This window comes from Rhinopithecus roxellana, chromosome 8 (genome assembly GCF_007565055.1).
Source record: "Rhinopithecus roxellana isolate Shanxi Qingling chromosome 8, ASM756505v1, whole genome shotgun sequence".
Taxonomy (NCBI): Eukaryota; Metazoa; Chordata; class Mammalia; order Primates; family Cercopithecidae; genus Rhinopithecus; species Rhinopithecus roxellana.
The window spans coordinates 79,404,224-79,412,666 of record NC_044556.1 but is presented as its reverse complement, the minus strand read 5'-3'; positions in this window follow the sequence as shown (position 1 = coordinate 79,412,666).

Below are 8,443 nucleotides of genomic sequence, written 5' to 3'. Positions count from 1 at the left end.
AGATGCTCAGGCTTAAAAATTCATAAGAGAAACAGTGCAGCATAGCAGGTCAATTGTGCACACTTTGCCATTAGAATACTTGGGCTCAAATCCTTGCTAGACCTCATTTTCACTTAACTACTCAGTTTCCTTGTCTGCAAAACAAGAATAAAATCTGCCTGGGGTTTGTTTTAAGGAATAAAGGAGATAACTTGCATAAATATATCACAGTGCCTTGCCCATTTTAGATGTTCAATAAATGAAAGCTGTGGGATGACAGTGTTATTGATAATAAGGACAGAATTAATCCTTCCACTCACCACCTAGTTTTTAGGAAGCCCCTGCATCCACCAGGTGAGACATTCAGGAAATTATTCACATTTAACTATGGCCATGGAACCATGGCAATTTCATCTCCTTTTCATTATTTATTTCAAATACTGTTTTTCTTTTCTTTTCTTTTCTTTTTTTTTTTTTTTTTTTTTTTTTTTTTGTTTTGAGATGGAGTCTCACTCTGTCAAATACAATTTTTCTTCTGATTAAAGCAGTATATATTTTTTCTGGCAATTTTGGCATATTCAGAAAAGTATAAAGAAGTAATTAAAAACCCACTAACCCAATTAACAATGGCATTTTGGTATGTATTCCTGCAGACTTTTCTAGGCATATATTTTACTAGCATGATTTATCTGGTATTTCATTTATGAATAAACCATAATTTATGTGCTCAATCATACTACCATTTTATTTTACACTTTTTTACCATTATAAAAACATTCAGATAAGTATCTTTGCCTTGAAAAGATACCTTTGAGCATATCTATAATTATTTCTTTAAAATCAAGTCCAACAAAGTTCAATACCTGGGTCTATCTAGTAGTGTGTGTGCTTTTAGGGTTTTGCTACATACTGCTAAATGCTTCCAGAGGTGTTGATATGGCTACTCTATTCATACCACATCTGAGAGGAACTGTTTCCTGTCAGTTTTCCCAACATTGAGTATTATGTAAAGGTTCTTTCATATATTTTTTCTATGTATAAAATACTCAAATGGTGCTGGATTTGAAAGGCTGCTCATTCATAGAACTCTGTATTGAGAAGGCTGAAAAGGCAAGCAATCAACTATCAAAACATTGGAGGGCAATGTAAGCTTCAAGAAGCATGTGATGGCTTCTAAAAGCTTTACTCCAAGGTTTAGAGAATAAACAATGAAAATTTCCTGGTACCAACTAGAAACCATTTGGAAGCAACAGAAATGGCCACATTTGTTTTCCCCTGGGAAGACCTAAAGCTTTGAACCTGAGGTCAGGAAGGGATATCTGTGTGTGCTAGAATACATGCACTTGAGGGTGCAGGAGGGACAGAGGGTGGAATGGGAGAGGGAGTGGAGGATATTACTGTGATGGAGGAGGAGGATGAAGGTACTGAATCTCAAGGGTTGCTATAAAGACTTCAACAGTGAGATTGGGCCATCCTGTATCCCATGCCAGCTTTCCTTGTTTATTGTTCCACTAGGAAGCTTTTAACTTTGTTCACTTTCTCCCTTCCCCCCTTCTTCCCCTCCCTCATTCTTCTTTCCTCCATTCCTTGAAAGCCCTCTTAATATACAACTCAAATATATAGCTACCATAGATGAAAAAAAAAGACCATTTGGTACCCTAGAAACATGCACCGAGTACTGGCCTGACTTAATTTCATCTGCAGAATAGGGATGAAAATAACCTGCCCTAAGATCCATAGATTCTGTTTTGTTTTGTTTTGTTTTTTGCTTTCACAGGCCATATGTGTAAAGAGAACTTTGCAATATCAGGAAAATTAAAGAATATTGTAAAGCCATCACTGATAAACAGCAGCTTGGCCAATAGTTAAAAAGAAAGCTTGGTTGTGAAGTAGTAACTGTGTCAGAATTATACCTTAGAGTATAAAAAGAAGCGAGAGTAAATATGCAAGTACTGAAAGCAATTTAAGAAGCCTACTTTAGCTCTAGCTTGGAAGGAATATATAAAGGAAGTATTTATTTAATCTAGAGATGCCTCAAGTCTCTTTTCCTTTTCATATGTCAATATTTCTTTTATCTAAAAAGAAAAAGAATCAAATTCTTGATTGGAATATTTTGGGTAATTTGAATATATATACATCTGAAGAAATCAGTCCTACTTTATAGCGGTATGTCCTAACCTGGACTGATTTTGCCCCCGAGGGGACATCTGGCAATGTCTGGAGACATTTTTGGTTCTTACAATGCAGGGCTTGCTACTGGCATCTAGTGAGTAGAGGCCAGGGATGCTGCTAACCGTCCTACAATGCACAAGACAGGCCCTCACCACAAAGAATGAAGTGTCCCAAAATGTCAGTAGTGCTAAAGTTGAGAAAAAATATATTTGGCATTATATTATGGATATTTCATCAGTCTTGTATCATATCACACTCCTTATCACAATGAAAGTTGCATTTTAAAAGTTTTATCCTGTATAACAATGCCATTGGAACAGAACATTAAAGGAAAATGTGCTCGTATTCCTGATAAGATATCTAATGCATGATTCTATGACCCTCAACCTGATCAAAGAGCCAGAAATTTCCCTGGTTAAGGTTTATTTTTGATTCATTTTCTTTTTCTGATCCACATACCTCTTTCTATTTTCTCATATTGAAGAATTAGACAATGGAGCTTGATTTTCTGGGAGGGAACATATGAATGAATATATATATTTCTGAAGCACCACAGAGAAATATTATATAATATGTTGCATATTTTAATCATGTCTCTAGTTAGAGAAAGTCAGCATGGTTGAGTTAAAATAAGCTAAATATAAATTCTCAAGTAAGCATACCTATGTGTGAATTTGTGTGTCCAAATATTTTTGGTCTAAACAATAAATGATATACAGCTAGTGAAGACAATTATATAGAAAATAATCTTGGAATGGGAGAATCAGGGAACTTACTTTCTAGTATCAGCTAGGTGACTAAGTTAATTAAATTTATCTGGGTCTCAATTTCCACATCTACCAAAGAAAGAGGCAAACTAAATGGTCAGGAAATTTATTTCCCATTGTAAAATTCTGTAACCCTAAATGTGAGTATTGAATTAGTAGGTTTTAAAGTAGCTGTATTATACTTCCTGGCAAGAAAAAATCATCCCATAGAGTTTAGCTCTGTTGGAACCTCCCCTACATCCTAAGCCTATCTCCCAAGGAACACTGTCTCCGAGTGAATTCTAACTTAATAAACGTTGCTGCTTATTTGCAGCGTTTTAGGACCAAAACACGTGATGATCCATGTCATAACTCGGTGGTAAACACCGACTGGAAGAGGTTGTGATTTCACAGATATTCTACTTCTTAACAAAGCTATTTAATGGGTACCACTGGCCATTATGAAGAACTGAGAGTTACGGCAGGCTAACAAACCACTTGACTCAAATTGAACTATGAATCAGAAATTATCATATACAGCAGCTAATTTGTTAAACCGAGAATGCAAATATGAGTTGTAAAAACAATTAAATTATTTGATTTCATTTAAACTAGTGAAACACGATTTTTATGGAATTTACTGTCTGACCAGCAGATGTCAGTGCAACCTAATTAACTAACATTTTTAGTAGTTTAAATACCTGCCAGTAAACTAAGTGAAGTAGTATTAAAATAGCAAAGTTAGAAACCTACTGTCAATGTTTTTCATTAAGAATATCTAAGTAGAGCTACAGAAAACATCAGTCCTTCAAAAGTGAAGTTAAATGGGTCCTTGCCTAGGTAAATCATATTACATAAGTTATGACACCTTGTTATAATTTGTGTGACAATAGCATTTCTCATATAGAAGACATATAGAAGACATGACCTTAATTAAATACAAAATGCTAATCTGTGGCAAAGTGTTAGACTAGTACATTATTTTAAAAACTCACATATCATAGACACTTGAGCCAAATGTAACTTAATTGTCTCTGGGTGACATATACAAAGCCTTGGAAGAACCCATTAATTCCCAATGAATACTAAACATTAGTAGTATGATACCATTTGTTTTCTGTAGTGCAGCCTTTTGCATTTAGCAAAAATTGTAACTGTAATGACAATAACAGCAGCACCTATTATGTACTGAACACTCAGCTTATATCATCCCATATAATCTTTGTAACAACCCTGCCATGTAGAAGCCTGTGTCACCCACATCTTGAGGACAAAGTAACTAACATTCAAAGAGATTAGGTAATTTTTCTAATAAAAGTTACACAGCATCCAAAATGACAAACTTCAGATAGTTCCAAGGCTGTAGTCTTCCCTTTATGCAATACTCCATTCCTTTAAAAACTGCTATTTTATGACCTTGTATTGAAAAGGCCTCTCATCATTTGTTTATTACACTTCATACTAAAACTATATTTTATACAAAATATTTCTACAACAATGATATGGCACACAACTAGAAGTACACTAATAAAATGAAGGAGTATGTGTACAATTACTTTTAAAAAGCAAAAGCCTTAATTTCTTATAAAGTAAAACTTGCACTCACCATATAACAGCAATCCCATGCCTAGGTATTTACCTAAGGTATATGAAATATATATCCACACAAAGACCTATACTCAAATATTTATCAAAACTTTGTTCATACTCATCAAAATCTGAAAAAAAAAAAACAAATTTCCATCGACTAGTTAGAGGATAAACACATTGTGGTTTATCCATACAGTAGCATGCTACTCAGCAATAAAAAGAAACAAGCTACCTTTCCATGCAACAGCATAGCTGAACCTCCAAAGCATTACGCCAAGTGAAGGCAGACAGACACAGAAAGCCATATACCATATGCTTCCATGTATATGACATTCTGGAAAAGGCGATACTCTAGGTACAGAAAACAGATCAGTGATTGCCAAGACCAGGAGGTAGAAGTGGGGGATTGGCTATGAAAGGGTATGAGGAAATCTCCACGGATAATAGATATATTCTAGATCTGATTGTGGTGAGTGGTGATGAGACTATGTACATTTATCAAAACTCATAGAACTGTACACTTAACATTGGTGAATTTTATTTTATGTAAATTTTACTTCAACATATCAGACTTTTTTTAAAAAGTGAAAGATATTAAACATATAGAAAGTGTTAGTGATGTCACCACTAATAAAATTTCTGAAGAGCTGAGTCAAACAAAAAGATAGAAGAGAAGTAACAAACGATCTGAATCTTTGCCTAGTCTGGGAATGCAGGAGAAGGGAAACCAGGGCTCTAGAATTAGCTTGCCAACCCACTTGTGTGACCTTGAGTGAGGCATTACTTCTCTCTAAGTCTCAGTTAACTTACTATTAAATAAATTGCATTAAACATTTAAATTCTTTACACTTCTTGAACTTTTCAAGCTAGAAAAACAAACCCCAAAAAAGATGAGGTTCACCATTCCAAAAATTCTCCCCCTTGATAGTCATTAAAGAAAAGCCCAAGAATCATATGTAATTGCTTTGGTAGAGAAATGGGGTTCACAGTATTCATTATTAGCACTCCCCATTCCTTTAGAGCGGGTAATTATTCAATGTGGCCAGCAGGTGTCATTCACTCATTTACGAAAAACTGATAATGCTCCTATCCGAATGTTTTTTTAAATGAATGTTTGCTTAATATTTTCATTTGTAGCGATTATGAACATTGTTTCTCTGCGTAAATGCTTACAGGAAGGAAGATATCCTAAAAATCCAATCTGGTCCTCCGTGTTTTTCTTAGTCCTCATTAGGTATGCTAATTAAATCTATACATCACGATGGAAAAAAATATCTCTTACTACATGATGTTTAATGTTTCAAAGATTTTTAGGAAGCAAAGCAATGGCTTTATGAACATTACTTACCCAGTCTTGACACACTCAGTCCTGTAACAGCATCCTTGTCATTCTCAGTGTCGCTCCCTGAATGAAGTCTTCCCCTGGCATCTCTGATACCACAAAACTTTATGTATCCTTAGTAAAGCGACTTCCATGCTATCTTATAACTATTTATGTATAAATATACTTATCATCTCTTTTGACTACTCGTCAAACCATAAATCCCTGGGTTATACCAGTGCTGCATACCCAAGCATGCAGCATAGCATCTTGTGCTCAATAATTGGTTGATGGTGAACAAAAAAGTAAATGAATATTTGAAACAATTTTACCATCTCGAAACAGGTGGTGTTTCTATGACCAGGACTAAGTGGCGGTGAGATCAATTGAAAAACACATAGAGACATATGCCTATTTTCCCCGGAAAAACATATAGTATAATTGTTACTTATAGAAAGAAGAAGTAAGGGCACAAGCATATAGAATTCAAAAATTTGAGATAATGGGGCAGATACACAGCTTATGGAATGAACTAGCAGGAAGTCTTAACCTTTTTGTGCCAAAGACATCTGAAGATGCCTATCAACCCTTTCTCCAAATAATGTTTTTAAAAACATAAAACACATAAGATTACAAAGAAAACTAATTGAATTTAAATATAGTTATCAAAATATTTAAAACTATTTATAAGATCTAGCAGCAGACTTAAATAACTATTATAATTTCATAAAAGTGAAGAGTATAAATGATATTTTGAGAAATCTGCGACAACTGTAACATGATATGAAAAAATATTTTTGACAGTCACAGGTGCTGCTGATCTTCTGTAGTTTTTCCTAAATTCACAATTGGTGAAAATGCTAGATTTCAGTCGAGTGACATTAAAGTTGTAATTTTTTTCTAAAATTACATAGACCCCTTAAATTCTATTGGTGAACCACTTGAGGTGGATCTATGAACCCAAGGTTAAGAACCCCTGGACTGAATAGAGGTTAGGATGGTGGGAAACAAGGAGTTTTGAAGGGTAAGGGAACAAAAGGATTTTTCTTCTACAGACAGAGTTATCTCTCTCTCTCTCTCTCTCTCTCTCTCTCTCTCTCTCTCTCTCTCTCTCTCTCTTATTCTCAAACTCACGATATTGGCCAGGTGTGGTGGCTCATGACTACAATCCCAGCACTTTGGGAGGTGGAGGCAGGAGGATCACCTGAGCCTAGGAGTTCAAGACCAGCCAGGGCAATATAGTAAGACCCTATCTCTAAAATAATAAAATAAAATAAAAATGGAATAATAAAGCTCACAATATTCACTTCCCCATCTCTCATTTTTTCTTTGCCTCATTACAATAGGGATTATATCCCTATCACGCCCTAAAATCACCCTTTTCCAAGTCTTGCCTGATATCTAGGCATTACACAGTCTGGTGTGTATGGCTTAGTTCTTACCTTATTTGATTTCTCTTTGACTTTTTCACTGTTAACCACTCTCTTTTTAAAATGTCTTTCCTCCTTTGGCTTAACTTTTTGTTTTTCTCCTTTTTCTTTGCAGCCTCCTTTTTAGCCTCCTATCCTGTCTTCTCTTCTTCTGATGGTGGATGTGTCCCTGGAGTTCTACCTCTATTTTGCTTCTCTTCTCACTCTGCACACTTTCAATGAAATGCTTTATCAATCTAGTCTACGTCTCTAGCCCAAGCCTCTTTCCTGAATCTAGATCTCTATATTCGACTATCTATGAGATATTCTTCTGATATGTACCAAGGATCCCTCAAATTCAACGTATCCAAAATTAAACTCATCTTCTTCCCCTCCCTTCTTCTTTGTTTTCATTTCCTACTTTGGTGAATGACATTATGATCCAAAATCTGCCCGAATCAAACGTCTAGATGTTATTTTTTACTTCATCTTCTCTCACACCACCAAACATAAAATCAATGACCAAGTTTTAAAGATTATTCATCTTTAAGATATCTCAAGTTTATCCCTTTTTCCCAGCTCTACTATTACTGTCTTGAACATTTTAACTACTGGCAATCATTGTTTCTAATTATGCCAAGTATTTTACACATGCTGTCTTATTTAATTCTCACATTATCCCCTGAGGTAAGAATTGTACCTATAATTACAAATGAGGAAACAGAAGCCAAAGAAGGGTAAGAACTTGTCCAAAGTCATAGGGATTCTAAATGGCAGAGCCTGGATGGGAACCTCAGTCTGTTGAACTGCAAAGCCACATGCTTGCTTGTTGCTCTCAGGATCTCTGGTGTTCCTCACCTACACTCTACTCATCACACTACCACTAAAATTCTTCTCAGAGGCAAGTATGATCACCTTATTGTGCTGCTTGTAATTTTTCATTGTTCTTGAGAATCTTCACCATAGTGCTCACACCCCTATCCTGGCCTCCATGACCTCAGCCCTGCCGACCTCTCCAGCCTCCCCTCTAACCACCATACAGCTTGTGCTCCACACCCAGGTGCTTTCCACCCCACCCACATGCCTCACTTTCCCACCCCACTGTATTCATTTGCTAGGGCTGCCATAACAAAGGACCACAGACTGGGTGGCTTAAACAACAGACATTTATTTTCTCACAGTTCTGGAGGCTGGAAGTCTAAGATCAAGGCATCAGCAGGGGTGGT